Consider the following 17,809-nt stretch of genomic DNA (forward strand, 5'->3'; position numbering starts at 1 on the left):
GCCTTGAGTTAACTCCAGCAACCATTACAACCAGGAGTGTTGGAATGCCATTGCAAAAGCTGTTCTTATGGCACTTTTAGCCCAAGTTGAAATTAAAAGCTGGTTTTCTTTTCTTTTTTCTTTTCTAATCTTCTTTTTTTCATGGGGGGGGGGGGGGGGGGGGGTGTTACCCCTCCCAGCAGCATTTCCAGCCCAGCACTACCATGATTCAAGTAGCAAGCTGGAAGCCACCAAGGCTAAACTTAAAGCTCCCCAAACGCCAACAGCCAAAGGCTGCCCAAGCAAAAGCTATGGATATTTGTGTCGGGAAACGAGCTGAACCCCCGGCGAGCCCGCGCACCGGCCGTGAGGTGCCCCTGCCGCCCTGGGTATCCCACTCAGTGGTAGGGGGGTACCGTGAGGACGAGGAGAAGTTGCCTGGCCTGAGACGCTCGGTACCGGCCCAGGGGCCAGTCCAGCCGCAGCCGGGGTCGCTAGCTAGCTCGCTCGCTCCCTCCCTCCCTCCCTCGGCAGCGGGCGCACGGGAAGCTGCCGTCGAGCCCCGTCCCGTCCCCTCCCACCCTCCTGCCCCCCCCGGCGCCGGGGGCGAGGCTGCCCCGCGGGTGACCCGCCCGGCGGGCGCGGCCCATCCGCATCACACGAGGGGGCAGCGCGGCCGCTCGCTCTGCCCCGGCGCCCGCCTGCCTCCCTCCTCTCGCCGCCGCGCTGCAGCCCGGGCTCTGCTGAGTCAAAGCGCGGATCAGGTTCCCTGCCTCCAGTATAAAAATCTCGGCGAGAAATCCCCGGCTGGAGAGGGACGGGGCACGACAGGAGTGGGGCTTGAGGCGGTGGCCGGCGAGGCGAGCCTGTCCGTGGGGAAGCGAAGGGACGCGCTTCGGCGGCGGTAGCAGTAGCAGCAGCAGCAGTAGCCGCCGGGGCTCACCGAGGACGACCGCGGCTTACCCCTCTCAGCTGCGGGAGAAGAGCTTTCTGCCGCCCGAAGTAAGTCCGAAAGGGCGGTGGGGCTCCTGGGGTCCGCTCGAGGGATAGTGCCCCTCGCGCTCACTCGCTCCGGCGGGATAACGGTGGGAATCGGGAACCGCTTCCCTGCCCCGGCTCCGGGAGGCTTATCCCAAAGGGGGCTCTGCAGCCCCGGTCCCACCTCGCCGCTTCTCGCTGTCAGGCGGGTGCCGGGGACGGGGGCTGTGGGGTTGGGTGGCAGCCCGGACACGGTGGGGTGGTTGTGGGCGTCTGAGGATCCGGAGACACCTGAGGACCGAGGGGCAGGCGGGGTGCGAGGTCTGGGGGTGCCCGGGAGCGGGGTAGCGGCGGTGGATCGGTAAGTGGGACCGTTGAAAAGCTAGGGTAGGGAGGAGGGAGGTGGTGGTGGGGGACGAGACCCAGCGGGGAAGGGAGGCAGGAGTGCTCGGTCTGGTCCCTTTCGAGAGGACAAAAGGGCGGTGGAGTGACACCAGAGTCGGCAAGCCGTCTGCGGGTCCCGGCTGCCCCGTGCCAGGAATGTCCCGGCTGAGCCTCGGGATAATGAGGTTAAATTGCACTCTCGGACCGAGCACTTCAACTGGTATTTTTCTTGGGACTTTGCCTTCTTACCCGTAGTTCACTTCTGGTGGAACAGCTGAGTATAGCAAGTGCCTATAGATCTATTTAAAACTGTCGTCGTTTGTGTCTTCCATCTCCTCTGGAGGGATAGGTTGGGAGAAAATCTGGGCCAACAACAGTGAAAACACAATTTCCTCCTGTTGAGCATACACGTTATTCTGCAAATGTGTTATGGTCTCAAACTAACTCCATATTTTCCTTCATTCTCTCCCTTTTAAAAGTACAGCTTTTTATAAGGGAAAGGTACTCTTAACCCTCTGGGAGCTCCCGGCTCCTTTTGTATGTTCTAGTGGTCTGTCACACCCTTCTCTCCTCCAGAGTGCAGGTGATTTGCCTTGGCGGTGAACATATGCTGTGCATTAGCTTGGTGATCCACTCTGAAGCTGGGTTCTAGGATGTAAACCCTGGAGGCTAGTTGAGTCTTGGGAGCATTGTAGAAACGTTTGCAACGTGCATTAAATCTTTCTCAGATAACCCTGTAGCTGCAGACAGTGGTGGGTGTTTTAACTAGATCCTGTTTGCTGTAAAAGACTTGTATTACAGTGGAAGAACACTTTACCTGTGGCTCATCAACTCTTGAACTCGCTGTCTGTTCCTTGTTTCCCCTTTGGGCCTTGATTTGGTTTTGAGCTTTTAGCGAAGTTCAGCTTTTTGGACTAGAAATAGACTGTGTAACTACTCCTATCAGGGAAAAGGAAGGAGGGGAGAGATGGAGAGAAAGAGAGAAAGGAAGGAAAAGTTTTGATAAAGAAATAGTTGTTGCTTACATTTTCTTGATCTGATTTACAAAGCAAATTTTTTTCCTCCTGTGTATTTCTGTTTCCTCCCTGCAAAGAAATAAGAATTAAAAACAAACATTCCCCCCCCCCCCCAAAAAAAAAAAAAAAAAGGCAAAAAAAAAGCAAAAAAAAAAAAAAGCCTTGCACTTTTGGTCCAGAGAAGTGGTTCAAAGGGAACCTGCATATTTGTGACAAAATTGGTTAATTTGCTGTAGTGATGAATACTGCTGAATGAATACCCCCCCCCCCAAAAAAAAAAAAACAAAACCCAAAAACAAAATAAATGTGCTGCATAATTTAGTGATCCTTCCTAAAGAGAAGGAAGGCAGGAATTTCATGTATTCCTGTCTTGAGGCTAAGCTGAACTGTTTGCTGGCTTATTATGAAGCTTTGGATGCAATCGAAGGACAGAAATTTACTGAATGTAGTGTGTACCAGAGTAAGCTCTTGGGTGGAAAAAAGAGAAGGCAGCAAGAAATAGTTCATTTACATATGGTAAGTCTTTGTTTATGGTGTAGAAGTGGCATAAGAAAAACAGACTTTTTGCAATTATCCAGATGTCTAACACCAGTTATTTGAGATGCAGCCTGTGGCTGATAGATCCTTGCCAGCAGAAGGTTGGTCTTACTATAGTATCACAAATCATAGTGCTTTTATCCCAGTGCCATATATGCCTGTATTCGTCTGCGCCCATACTGACACTTTGGAGGCTTATCATATTCTTATCACAGCTGTACTGATGGATATTTTGTGTAGATTCATCTTTCTGTCCCTAATGTGAATATTATTACTTAGCTGACTTCTAGCACTTAGAGCTCCTGCAAAGTGCTTCCCTGACACATCCTATGTTTCTTCTTGATCATTCTGGGAATGGTTGTTCTGGAATCCTCAGATAACAGTTAAAACCAATCCTTTACAGGAACTCTGAAAATGCATTTATTTAATTCATACTCTATTTTAGTGTGCTTTTGTGGGAGGGAAGGTATGATTTATGAAGTGTTATGGTGTAACAAGTGTTTTAGTGTAAGAGTAGGGCATTAGCGATGGAGCTGGCATTGCTCATGAAATCTGCTCTGTTTGGGCCCCCTTATTACCTACACTCCCAACCGCAGTGTTTTCTGTGGGAACTGGTCTTTAACAATGTACACTTTGCTTCAATATTTACAACCTCTTGCTGATCAGTGTATCAAAAGCATTTTCATTTAGAGGATTCATTTCAGGACTTTAATTGAGGAAATCTCTTTGTTTCAAGCCTCTATAATAAACCATTCAAATGCTGTCTTTGAATGAACTAGGTCACTGTAACGCACGCACACACAGAGTGATTCTCTTCTGTTTAGGGTAGCCTGCATTTGGTTGAGCCATATCCCTGGTGAGCTTGTCCCTGATTTATCCTTCTTGGACTGGCTTGTTCACAGGGAGCTTATGCTGAAAATTCACTGCTGGAGGTCATTCTCCATTCTTGGCATCTCTGGCAGCCTTAAGCTTAAATTGCAGCCTCATTTTCTATCCAATCAATACCACTCTTATGTCACTGAGTTTCCATGGTGCCCCCAATCTTCTGTCTACATATTGATGTCTGACAGCAGGAATAGCATTCTGTGTTGCTATATATACTTACTAAACCTGTCAAAACTATTTAGGCTCTGTCGCACTAATTTATATCCATATCCTGATATTATTTGTATCTGTTGAGCTTTGACTGATGGAACTTGCTGCACTAAGGAATCAGCCTCAACAATGCACTCCAGGGATGGCTCAAGGAATGGACTTTTTGAGAAAGGGAAAAAGACTCTCTTCTGGAGTAGCTGGGGTAGTCTAGAATCCTTTGAGCACAATAGAGTCGTTTCGAAAACATCCAAGTCTCAATGGCTCCAAGTTAATGCTTTGGAAATCATTCTCCATTGTGCTGCTCTGAATGCATAGAGGGTCCTCTCTTGATGGAGCTGCTGAGAGGAAAATAGAAAAGTGGGCATTGTGGAGTGTTCAATGTGTGTTTGAGGAGAGTTGAGGGAAATTTAAGTCAGTTGTCTCACATTAATTTCTTCAGCAGAAGCACTGTGGAAAAATGAAATTAAAGGAGCAAGCAATCTCTTCTCTATGTTTTACTACCATAAACCACAGAGCACTGTAGTTGTGTAAGTAATGGTATGGTGGTGACTTTGTGGATTGACACAGCAGCAACTAAATAAGATGTGAAAAGGCATATCTTTCGCGTGTCATTAACTTCAAGGGATTGATACCTGTTACTTGTGCCAACAGTAATAGACATTAAATAAAGAGCAGTAGATTTTTTTTTAATGATTTAAATTTGCTCTGTGGGCCATTGATCTCATATCAAAGAGAGGTGGTCGTCAGCTGGAGAAACACTTTAATCCCACTAACTTTAACATGAGCTTGATCCAGCCCATGAAATAAAAGTTGGCAGTCAGTATGGAATTTACTGCTTAAAATTTTGTTGGCTTTGAGTTGCCAGAAGACCTGACTTTGTGATGCCAAGCTCATTAATACTTTTCAGACTCTCTTCAGACTCCTACAGTCTTGCCACTAGTGAAAAGTAAGGACCTTTGAGACTTAAAAGGCCCTGTTGGAGGTTGTGTTTCACACGGGGTATTAAAGTAGTTCAGTTTGTTATGTTTTCAGCAGTGGTTTACCTTATCATGGTAGAAAAGGTCAGTGGGACTTTACCAAACTAGACACTCTCTTGGCCAGTATTTTGTTCCAAGGAATAGAATCACTGAACTGTTTAAAATATCTGGTTCTGCCTCCTGCAGTGGCACCCTGATGATTTTATTTTAAACTTTTCTAATTTCCTTCCTTGCTTACATATGTGGGAGTGACTTTTTAAAAACTGTAGTCATCTTGCAGAATGTTTTTTTAATGTCTTTCAGACCAAAGGTTGAGAGAACACAGCTGTAGGCAGTTTCATGGGAGATGAGAAGGGGGAATGTGAACATAATAGAGAGCTAGATATATTACTGATGCAGCCAGGTGATTTCCACCCCCCTGCATCCTTCCACTCCAAAAAAAAAATCTCTGCTCTTCCTTGCCTTCCCAGAATAGCAGATTCTGGTTTCAATGTGGGTAACTTCTGGAGGTGAGGAGTAGAGCTATGTCTGAGGCAAATCCAGTTTCATTACATTAAGATAAATGTATTAATATGTTAATCTGGGCTCTAGGAACATGTTGCTTGCCAAGTGCCATTGATTACATGGCAGCTTCAACAGGGGGGTAAAGACTTTTAGAGCAGAAGAGCATTACAGGGGTTGGGCATTTTCTGATAAAAATGATCTCTGAAAATAAACAGTGTTTGGAGCTCCAGTCCAGTGTCATTTACTAAACTGCAAAGTTCAATTTTGAACTGGACCTTTCTATTCTGAGGCCTGCCAGCACCATTTCAGAGCTCATTAAGTATTTCACAAGAGTGTTATAAAAATCTTTCTTCCTCATTAGTTTCTATGGAATTCCAGTGTAGCTTGGACCTTGTAAACACCTCCTATTCAGTTGCAGATGAAACCATTGTCAAGTGCCCATGGGGAGTGAAGAGAAAGCAGAGAAATTCTCTAATACCTCAGTCCAAATGCTTGTTTTGAGACTGGTCCACAGCTAGCTAACAGTGTAAATGAATTAGAATTTTTGTCATCTTAAAAGAAAGGGATGGGCTCTTTCCTTCAGGAAGCATCTCTCTATGCACCTGAGCTGATGCTCTGCTGTCTTAATGGGACTGATCCAGCTGGCAGTGGAGACAGGCCCAGTGCTAGTAATGCTCACAAGATGGTGGTAACCTATTTCTCAGGCTTGAGTGCAAAGTTGGTCTTCATTTTCTGAGCTCATTAAGGAAGTAGACCACTCTGCTATTGTTTTCACCATCTGACTTTGCCACCTGTTCGTTTAGGCTGTCCCTAAGGACTGGAAAGGTAAAACTCAGATAATTGTGCTCTATGGGTATATAAGAAAGGTGGAATTCCCTGTGTGTTGACACAAGAAGTAAATATATAGTTATTTGTGGAAGTCAGAGTCTCTCTGTCTGATTGTAAGCAACAAAAATGACTGAACTGGCTTCTCAGATTCAGTTCCATTGGATATGCAGCACAGACCCTGTTTTGTTCTTGGGTTTTGTTTCTCAGAGCCATGTGAACAATGGCATTAGCTTCGTAACCAGCTAAAGATGATCTGAGTACTGCATTTAAGGCTTCCTTGTTTTAACTGGATCACTAGTACAACAGATTTATTTATGTATTTATTTATTTTTTTAGCTATACTTCTCACACATCATGTCTCTCAAAGTGCAAAAGAGCCTTAGTTGTGCAATGCAAATGTATGCGCCCATCTGTAGCCAGCAACAGAAGGCTCACAGTCTGGAGCATCTTTGCCTCCGTGACAGGAGCGTCCAAAATGTGCTTGATACTGTGTGTAGGTAGTTCTCATATCAAAACCTTTGCACTTAAAAATAACTATTTTACAGGTATTTTGCCCCTCCCCCCTTTTTTTTCTAGTTTACAGCATGCAAGCAATATGGGAAGAGTAACATTGGCTCAAAATGCACATTTTAACATTTCTGTGATGCTTTTCTAGGCACTTTGTTAGATGGTAATGGAGCTCCTAAGAAAGGTCTACTGTCTTTGTAAATGATCTTCCAAAGGGACTCAGAAATAGCCTTGGTAGAAATATGGCACCTCTAGTATGGTGCTGTCCCTGCTGTGTTACGGCGCTACAAGGTCACAGGTTGCTTTTGGACAACTGAACTTCTTCCTTTTCTATATTGAGATCTTTTTCAGTTCACTAAGAATTATATTCTTCCTGTCAAGCACAGATTAATACTAAACGAGGCACGCATCCTCCAACCATTATTCACACATAGTTGCTGTTTCAGCAAAAGCTTCATCAGAATAAGGACTATAGAATTCATCCTAAGATTTAGAAAGAGTGCCCGCCCCTTTGTTTTGGTGTTGGAGTCTTCAAAGTAAGACACGAATGATAATGCTGGTAAATGGTTGTGACTCTTCTTGCGGCAGAATCTCATTATGTTCATTGGAAGTGCCTTTGGAGTGAAGCACTTTTTAGTAAAGCAAAGATAAGTCAAGAGATTGTTCTGATAGTCTGCCTTAATTCCTTTATGAAAGCACCTTGTTCCTTCAGTTTGAACAATAAAAATTACGTGTTCAAAAGCAGCCTTCCTACCCCGACCATACTAAACAGAAATAGTCTGAACTTCTTGTTGCACCTAGGGTGGTTTCTCCTGGAAACCCAGTCTTCCACTATGGTAGTGTCTTAGCTTTCTTTCTGGTGCTGACAAAAGGGCCCTGAGATGCTCTGATTGCTTCCTGATGGCTTGTGCCACCTGACTGCCTGCTTGTTTGCTTGGATTGCTGCCTTCCCAGAGGTCAGAAAGATGGTTTTGTTTGCGTAAGTCACTTTCTTTTATTAGAAGCCTGCCTGTGCAGCTGATATGCAGTAGGGACCAAGGGATGGAAAAATCTACTAGCTTTCTCTCTAAGGCCAAGATAGGATTTTCAGCAATCTTCCAAAAACACTGCAAGCTTTGATTTGGGAACTTCATGTCACTTCACTTACTAAATCCTCACTTTCCTAAGCTGTCCCTTCAGCCCATGTTTCTTGTATGATTTGCGCCTTGTCAGATGCTTTTCTAATCTCTGCAGTTGATGTTTGCCTAAGTGATTATTTGGCAGAAGTGTGTGAGGGGGTGTGTGTGTGATTGCTGTTGGCATGTCAGTTGGTATGATATGGCATTAGCATACTTGTTCCATGCAGCAGGCTTCCCCCTTTTTTAGGCTTACTTATGCAGTGGTGGGATAAAAAAAAAAACAACAAACCAACAGAACTAAAGCAGAAAGCCATGGGGGATCCAGTTATGGTGTGGTGATGCTCTGTCCAGTTTGACAAAAGACCCACAGAGTTCAGCTCTTGTTTCCTTCTTATTACTAATCATAACTAGATCATCCACCAGCAGAGTATTTATGAAGTGCTGCAAGGATTATGGGCTGCCTAAATAGGGGTGTCTCTTTGAATCTACTTTGCAGGAGTTTTTCTATGCTTGCAAAATAGTGTGGGAACCATGTTTATGGGGTGATGAAGAAGAAAAGACAAGCTCCGCTCCCTTTGTGTTTGTCCGCACAAGAACTTGTGTTTAAATGGGACATGGAGTTTAGATTGTGTTTTGGACTCAGTAATATTGAGTGGCCGTTGAAATTATAGGTGTATGTGTTTTAAGATGCACCAGCCTCTTCTCTCAGTCACTTTTAATTTGAGCTATGGTCTTGCCCATTTTGTGCACTGAAACAGCTTTATGGGCTATGAGTTACCTCATTGAGAACAGTGGGATTTACTTAGACAATGTAAATATAAAAGTGCATGTGAAACCTTTGCTTGATCAGTGCCTTGATTTATGAGTTTAACACGGTGGAAATAAAAGTCTCTGATACCGCATATGTTCAGGTGCATGCCCTTTATGAGTGGGTGGGGATGAAATCTCTTGTGATAAGTTTTATAGCAATACTATTACTGTGGGGCCTTTGGCAGCTTCACTAGGTATTTTTTCTGGACATCTGTTTAACCGCGAGCTGCTCGTGTGCTTTTTATTGTAGAAGTCATATTGGCGAGCTGGTTTTCCCCTCCACTTTCAAATGTAAACTTCTCCTGTTGGTCCATGGTAATAACTGTACCTTTCCAAAGCATAATGTAGGCCAGGCCCTTGCCAAAATATTTCCTTGTATGATCATCTGGTGCTGTGAAGATTCTGACTTTATCCTGATGTGAGGTGGAGGTTGCTGTCTTCCTGCTGGGATCAGCCCTAGGTTTTACCTCTGAACCTCTGGGATCAGCCCTAGATTTTACCTCTAAAAGGAGAAAACTGCTGCTCTTGTAATCTGAAATGGTTTTGTAAAGCTTTCTGGAATCAGAAATGTAGGAGAGTGGGGAACACTTTCTCTCCCTGTCCCCAGATACCTGCGAAATTGGTCATGTTTTCATGCTAAAAAAATCTGAAGTTCAAAAGGGATGGGGACGGGAGGAAAAGCAGGTGAACTTCCTGCCCTTAATCATCATTTTGAACCAGAAAAGTTGTTTTGGGGCTGCTTTCAAAAAACAGTTACAGATCCTTTTAGTACTTTGCAACTGAGATAATATTTACAAACACTTCTTTCTAGGTAGGATAATGTTCAACGTGGTCCTGGCCTTTTTGTATGGCAAAGTTTGGTCATAGGAGTGGCTTCTGTGAGAAGTTGCCAGAAGCTTCCCTTACATCCAAGAGAGCCAGTGTCAGCCAGCTCTAAGATGGACCCACTGTTGGCCAAGGCCGGGCCCATCAGTGACAGTGCTAGCACCTCTGGGTATTTAACATATTTCAGAAAATGGCAAAAAATTGCACAACTGCAGCTGAAGAGAGGAGTGAGAGTATGTGAAAGATGCCAAAGTCAGTGAAGAAAGAGGATGCTCCAGGTGCCAGAGCAGAGATTCCCCTGCAGCCTATGGTGCAGGCCATGGTGAGGCAGGATGTCTCCCTGCAGCCTGTGGAGGTTCATGGTGGGGCATATACCCACCTGCAGCCTGTGGAGAACCCCATGCTGGAGCAGGTGGGTGTCTGAAGGAAGCTGTGACTATGAGAAGCCAGTGTTGGAGCAGGCTCCTGGCAGTACCTTTGGCCCTGTGGAGAGAGGAGCCCACACTGGAGCAGGTTCGCTGCAAGACTTGTGACCCTGGGGGGGATCCGTACTGTAGCAGTCTGTTCCTGAAGGTCTGCACCCACGCTGTAGCAGGTCTTGAAGAATTGCAGCCTGTGGGAAGTACCCATGTTGGAGAAGCTCATGAAGAGCTTTCTCCTGTAGGAGGGACCCCATGCTGCAGCAGAGGTAGAGTGTGAAGAGACTCCCCTTGAGGAGGAAGGAGCAGCAGAGACAACATGTTATGAACTGACTGCAACATCCCCCTGTGCTGCTTGGGGTGAAGGAGGTAGAGAAATCATGAGTAAAGTTAAGCCTGGGAAGAAGGGAGGAGTTGGGGGGAAGGTGTGTTAAGATTTATTTTTATTTCTTATTACTGTTTTGATTGGCAATAAATTAATGTCCCCAAGTTGAGTCCGTTTTGCCCCTGACTGGAATTGGTGAATGATCTCTCCCTGTCCTTATCTTGATGCATAAGCCTTTTGTTATATTTTCTCTGCTCTGCCCAGTTGAGGTGGGGAGTGATAGAGTGGTCATGGTGGGTGCCAGGCATCCAGCTGGGGTCAACCCACCACACCTTTCTTTGTCTTCTTTGTGCCCAAATACAGCATCTCTGCTAATTTTCACAAAGGGCGAGAGGTCTTGAGAATAGTTGGTATTGAATACTGTCATACAAGGAAAGAACTAAAAAGCAAAGGTGGTGTATTACAGCATGTACTTTGTTCATTTAATTGCTATGTACTGTAGCTTAGTTTGAATTATTTATATCTAGAAGGAAGTAGTCCTTTAAATAAGAACCCCTCATTCTTGTGCTAACCGCAACTGTAGGTTGAGTGGATATGGAGACTGCATTTTTACAGAGGAAAAAAAAAAGAGATCTGTAGATACCTCACGTCAAAAGTGAGTCTCTGGAGAAACTTTCCAAACTGTAGGGATGTGTAGCAAAAATGTGTTATCTAAGTTTAGACTTTCCAATTGCGCACCATGTACTATAAATGACAAGTTCACATCTTTCTGTATTGACACTTTCAGCATGTGCAATAAGGCTCTAATTCTAGTTGGGATTTTACCAACTGAGATTTCTCAAGTAATTGCAGGTGGGAATTTCTTGTCTTATTTAGATAGGAAATTCTGAAACAACCAAAAAAACCCCACAAACCAACCAAGGCAGGAGAAGTCTGTGAAGTGTAAATTATCTGTCTAAGTCAAGAAAAATTGAGTTTGGTATGTTAGAATCGTAGAATAGTTATGGTTGGAAAGGACCTTAAGAGCATCTAGTTCCAACCCCCCTGCCATGGGCAGGGATACCTCACACTAAGCCATGTCACCCAAGGCTCTGTCCAGCCTGGCCTTGAACACTGCCAGGGATGGAGCATTCACAACTTCCCTGGGCAGCCCATTCCAGTGCCTCACCACCCTCACAGGAAAGAATTTCCTCCTTATATCCAATCTAAACTTCCCCTGCTTAAGTTTTAACCTGTTACCCCTTGTCCTATAATATACAAAAATATATAAAAATATTTTACATAAGCCCTATCAAAATAGACGTTTTTGAGTTAATTAATCCAAGATTTGTGTTGCAGGTCAGTGAAAGTCTAGTGTGTATCTGAACACTTGGAACACTTAATGGCTATTGAGGGAATGGAAACAAGAACTTGCGCTCATGCAAAAGATAGATACATTGGCTACAGTAAGCTCTTCATGATGCCCTATGATGTCCAGCTGATGCATTTCATTATGCATTTTTATGATCATGATGTCTTACAGCAATAGGGAATGAGGAGCATTTTCCGAAATTTATCCTTTCTTGATCAGTTTAAATTGTTTTTAACAAAGTATAGTATTGAAAATTAGAATATAATTTCTATATGCAATTTTAATACTACATATAGTTGTAAACACTTTTAAATACTTGTAATAATTGTAAATTATTACAAAGATTTCTTTACAAAATAATGGTAACAATTTATAACTGTTATTTACAACTATTACTACTATAATTATAGAATTGAATAAAAATGGAAGCTTGATTCCATTTTTTTTGCAAAGACTTGCACATGTTGTTTTCAATTGCTGTGCAGAGCGTGGTGGTTGGGATTTTTTTTTGCTCTTTTTTTATTTTTTTTCTTATTTCTCCCTGTATAATCATAGCTTCTGTTGCAAAAGACATTTTAACCATTTTTCAATGTTATGTTTCACTGGCTGATGATGCTGGGTGATTCGTGTGTAATGAAAGGTTGGGTTTTCGTGGTTTTTTTTTTTTTTTGTTGTTGTTGTTGTTTTTTTGTTTTTCTTTTTTGTTTGTTTGTTTTTTAAAAATCTCATTTGTATCTCTGTTCTGTTCCTCCAGGTTTAAAAAAGTATTTTAGGCCTAAAAACTTCTTGGAGTAGCAGAACTTCCATGCTGCAGCAGGTGATCCCTCGTGAGCTGCTCTCTTTGAGCAGCCTTGCCTGCTTCTCTAGTTTCCTTGCTCAGATTCCCATCTGGTTCCAGTTTTGCAGCCTTGCAGAGCTAAACCACTGAAGGCTGCTGCTACTGCTCCTATAGCAGAAGCTGTATCAGGCAGTGAAATAGGTCTGAATTCTTCTAAGACATGGATCATGCCCTGTGAGTAGCAGTCCAATTGTACAAGGCATGAAAGTGTGTAGAAGAGTGTGGGTCAAGTTCTGTCAAAATAAGGTTATGTGAACTGCTTAAAACTCTTTGCAAGTAGCATTCATCTTCCTTAGATTTAAATGTGCATAGATCTGAAATGGATTTTTCCCTGAAGAGATAAATCAAACCAAACTGTTTTGGTTTTGAAGATGGATTTCTGTAACTCTGAAATAGCTGAGGTTTCCTTAATCTTAATTCTGAATTCCTCTGTCTCTAATATCCTTATTTTCATAACCTCAACTTCTCTTTACTTTAATCTCTCTTCTATTTAAATAGTGTAGTAGCTCACCCTTCATAAATATTATACATTTTCTCATATTTCTTGTTTTTGGTGGCCTTTTAACAGCCCCACATGTAGTTCTAAATCAGCAAAATGCTTCAGCTTGTTTATTTCTAAGTGTGCTCACAATTCATGCCCTTACTTTAGCAAGCATTTAGTTGAAATTTAACCTGGCATTCTACAACTACATTATAATTTCCATAGTCAAACTTTTTTTCATAGTATGGTTTAAAATTTTAGAAGCGCTATTCTAAAATTTTTGTCTCGTCTGAAATGACTCTTCCACTAAGCACAGAAACATGACATCTTTTGTCTCCAGAACTTTTTGATGTCTAGAAGTTAATTTAGTTATCATCGGTGTATATAGTGGTATGTAAGCATATAGATATTTTTTTGCCATTAGACTTCAGTATGTCTGTGCTGCATTTTATCTGATATTTGTGTTGTCTGATTGCCTGGCAGTTTGAGAGTACAAAGGCCTCCATACTGTTGACTAATACCATTTTATGCAGGCAGCATATTTTGTTGCCTTTTTTTTTTTTTTTCATAATCCTTTCTTTCAGTTGCTTCATAAATGCACTCAACAACACTTATCTAGGCTGATCTATCCTAGTGGGTGCTACAACCCCTCCTTCATTACAAAGAACTGATTGTTGTTCTTACCCTGGGATTCTCTGTTCCTTGACTAATATTTAAAGAGTGGCAGGACCTTAATTCTTATCCCAAATTACTAAGCTTTCCTAATAGTCTTCCCCACCTCCCCTTCCCCCCAACCCCCCCCTAAAGTCTTTGAAAATCTAAACAGTTTACATCTAATGAGGAACAGCCAGGATAAGTTTTTAAAGGCTTCTTGTAGATTAGCGGGGCATGATTTCACATTGTGAAAAATGTACTTTATTTTAGACTTTTCTAGTTTGAGGGGCTTCTATTTTAGGCTGGCTGGTTTACACTTGCCTTTAACTGATTTTTCTCAGCTCTGGAAATGCAGTTTAGCACAAATGAATTTCTTGAGTTGTTTGTTATTTAGTTAGTTAGTTAGTTAGTTTCCCCATAATCTGTCTGGCAGTTCTGCCTCAAGGTTTTTACTTGTATAACCCTAGGGCATACATCTCTCTTCTCTACTTTGAAGGAAAACTGGAACAGAGGAGCCATTTAATTTCTGTGCAATCTTTTTTTCTGTCCTCACTGACTTCTTTGCATCAAGGTAGTGTGCAGCATAGTCTTCAGGGCCCATCAGCTCTTCTGGAGTTCTAGTCTGCCATGTGTTTAAGGAATGCCTTATTACTTGTCACTATGTATTTGCCTCTGTGTTTCTCAGCCTTGAAGTTGAACATCTTAGTTTGCATCTCACCTGCCAAAGTTGTTCTCTCCTATTAGTTTCAATGGAGCTTGATTTCTGTTTTCTTAGGGATATTGTACGAGTTAATAAATTCTTAAGCCACATTTAGGAAGTCTTTTATTTTATTTTTTATTTTTTTTTCTGAATGGTCAGGAGTATCTCCGCTGACTGCACTTTGGCATCCTTTCAGAATATCTGTACTCATTCCTTGCTTCATTAAAAGCAGGCTGACAGAACAGAAAGTAGTGACTCCCAAATACTGTGCTTCTTGAAGCCTGGATCTCTGAGGAGGGATAATGACCTCCCAGTTTTGTTATCTACCATAATCGTGTAGTAGCTTTGGGGTGAAGATTTCAAAGGATTCTGGGGGAATTCTATGTTTGCATCCTATGGAAATGTATCTGAAATGTTGCAATTCTTCCTTTGGAAATTAGGCTAGAAGCATAGCCCTTTGTAATTCCTGAATTAATTAGTTTAGTTGCTTAGGACTAACTCAGTGTAGCTTTTCCTTCAAACCAGCTGCCACCATATGAATTGGTTACAATGTCAAGAAATTATTTATAAAAATGACTGTGTTTTAATATTACTAGGAAATTGTAGTGTTGTCATCATTTGATCACCAGGTACTTATACATCAGTCATCTCTGGTCTGAATTGGAGGCTTGTGTTCTGTCATCCTCAAGACTGTAGCTCAGAATCTGTAGTTGGAAACAGTCCTGTAACAAACTTCCCTACAAGGAAATGCTCATTAAAGAAAGCCTGAAAAATCGCATTTCTACTTCTGACTTTTTCCTCTTTCTTACTTGGTATGTGTGCAAATATAGCCCAGGATTGTATGTTTTCTCCTTTTAGAAGAATCCCCTCTAAGCATTTTAGCTAAAGGCCTGATCTAAAGTCCACCAAAGTAATTAAATATATATGTAAAGATAAATGCATATGTGTCTGTAGGCTTGCTGAGATTTAGATTGGCTGTATAATACACCACTTTTTGTGTTACTGCCTTTCTTTTCATTAACACTTGAGCAAACTGTGTTCCAGGATGCTGTAATATCAGAAATGCAAGCTGATTGCAGTCATGTACATCTAATTTGATGCCAATTGCAGTCATGTACATCTAATTTGATGCCCTGATGCTTTCCAGCTGTGGTGATTAGACAACTACTTGAAAACAAGTATGTTGTTGGAGTTGGAATATCCTGTGAAAACAACCCATTTTCCCCTAACTCTGGCTGTGTTCAATTAATCTGATGCTGATTTAGTCTCCCTGCATCTCACAGAGAATGTTTTTAATGTTAACTTCTCATAGCGAAACTCATACTTCTAAAATGCCTTTCATTTAACTCCTAATTATTCATATTCTGGGCAAAATTGATGCTTGCTCAACCTCCTCTCCCTGTCTCCTCCCAATTTCTCTTATGGAAAACGAGCACTTAGCAACTTGAGGTTACAGGTATTTTACCTTTAAGTAGTGAATCCCAAAGAAAATCTTTGGGTTTTGAAGGGAAGAAATGCTTGTTTTATCCTTCATTTTGCAGCTATCCTGCATGCTTGGTGGTAATGGGGAAGACAGGGTTTGGGAATCCACTTCAAGGCTTGCTTCTCAGCAGAAGGTCAGGAGCAACCTGTTCTCTGTACATAGATGCAGGGAGAAAGACGGGACAGTACTGGGTTATCTCAGAGCCTCTGCGCATCTATTTCTTTTTTTTTTTTTTTTCCTATTTTGATGCATACTGGCATCTCTTTAGCAGAAGTAAATCAACTTACACGAACATATGCCGAGAGCAGGAAGGGAAGGCTAACTGATCAGGGAGTCTAAAATGGGCTTCTGTATTGAACAGGATTTTTTTGTGTATGTGCTGGTGGAACAGGTTTTATAATGATTACTAATCAAAAAGGCCACTTGAGCCTTTTCTTAAATACATATCTTTTGAGAAAGGCATCTGTAAAGGAATATATGGAGAAGAGGCAGATAGAAACCTCAGCCAGGCAGTGCATGCATATTCTTCCTTAATTTTTAGCAAACTAGTGCAAATTAGGTGCATTGCCACTTGTAAGCCCTGTCTCTCAGCATTTCTGTATAAGCCTGTTAACTGGATTGGGCTGGACTTAAAGAGCTTGTTCCTATTCTTGATGAGCTCAAGTGGCTTTATGTAGGGTGCTGTGAATGGGCGCAAAGGTTTAGTGGTTCTTGTCATCATGTGAGTTGCTAAATGTGTTACAGCTTTTGCTGTGACACACAGCATCAGGAGTAACAGTAGCCAGCTGAGATTGAAGTTAACCTTTGCTTGTAATGATAGTGCTTTTCAATCACTTGCCTACGGCCTGTGTGTGTGTCAAATGAGGGGGTGACAAGAGTAGGTGTTGTTGAAATAATTGTTCAGGTGTAATGAGAACTAAAATGTGCCTGGTTTTACTGGTGCCCCACTGTGTGCAGGCTTTGGAAATAAAATAACTTGATTTTCTTAATAGTGTATCCATGTTTCACATCCAGGTGCTATTGCTTCTGGATCGAACTACACAGTTAAGGGACTTGGTGGGGGAGGAAGATAGTGCCTTAGTGTGCTGATCAAAGCTCAGTGGAGATGTTCTGTCATAAGACAGGTAGCAACAGAGACAGTCGGCCTCCTGGGACTGCCATAAGCATTCAGCTTAGTATGGTGGGTCAGTGAGATTTGATGGCTCTGGTAACACAGTAGTGCCGTATTAACACACTGATAATGCTAGTGTACTCTGCTGCTCTATGTTACCCCACTCCAGCAGGATTCCTAAAATTGTCTTTTGGTATGCTTTTCCATCAGTGTGATTTGCAGGCTTCTGGCAGCTCTGTGAGGTCCTGGCATAGCCTGCCATTTACCCCATTCTTCTCCTTCCCTGTTTGCAGAGTGGAACAGTGTAGAACTTGCATGTCACAGCAGCAGAGGTCACAAGCATACTAGAACTCAAAAAGATCCTGACAAATTGGATAGTTTCCCTGCAATCTGAGAGAGTTTTTCACAGAGAAATGAAACATGCTGTCCTTTGGGATTAATAAAATGCACACATGTAAAATTTGGAAACAAGTTTGTAGGATAGCTAAAGAAGGTCTGACTGGAGTTTCTGTATGCTTCTGAGGATGCAGAACGTTCATCCATTAACCCAGTTGCTGCAGGACAGACAAGCTCTAGTTGTGGTTTGTGTGGGTCGCTAATAACTGTCATGTACAGGGGACTAATGTAGGTACTGGATGCTTTCAGTCATGGCACATTTTGACCTGAGAATTTATGTCTCCAGGTGAGAATCAAGCATAGTGGCTCAAATGTGTTTCATAGAGTGATAGAATGGTGTGGATTGGAAGGGACCTTAAAGACCATCTAGTTCCAACTCTCCTGCCATGGGCAGGGCCACCTTCCACTAGACCAGCTTGCTCATAGCTCCATCCAACCTGGCCTTAAGCACTGCCAGGGATGGGACAGCCACAGCCTCTCTAGGCAACCTGTT

General features: G+C 42.6%; 1 protein-coding gene across 3 annotated transcripts in view; it reads left to right on the forward strand.

The window, feature by feature from the left end:
• Positions 1–892: 892 nt before the first annotated feature.
• PTN (pleiotrophin) overlaps positions 893–17,809 on the forward strand; it is a 78,684-nt gene continuing 61,767 nt past the window's right edge. For all 3 annotated transcript variants that reach the window (XM_065681482.1, XM_065681472.1, XM_065681489.1), the window contains exon 1: positions 893–981. The gene's annotated coding sequence lies outside the window, so the exon portion shown is untranslated. The remainder of the gene's footprint in view (positions 982–17,809) is intronic.

Source organism: Lathamus discolor, chromosome 1 (assembly GCF_037157495.1).
Source record: "Lathamus discolor isolate bLatDis1 chromosome 1, bLatDis1.hap1, whole genome shotgun sequence".
In the NCBI taxonomy this organism is placed as follows: domain Eukaryota; kingdom Metazoa; phylum Chordata; class Aves; order Psittaciformes; family Psittacidae; genus Lathamus; species Lathamus discolor.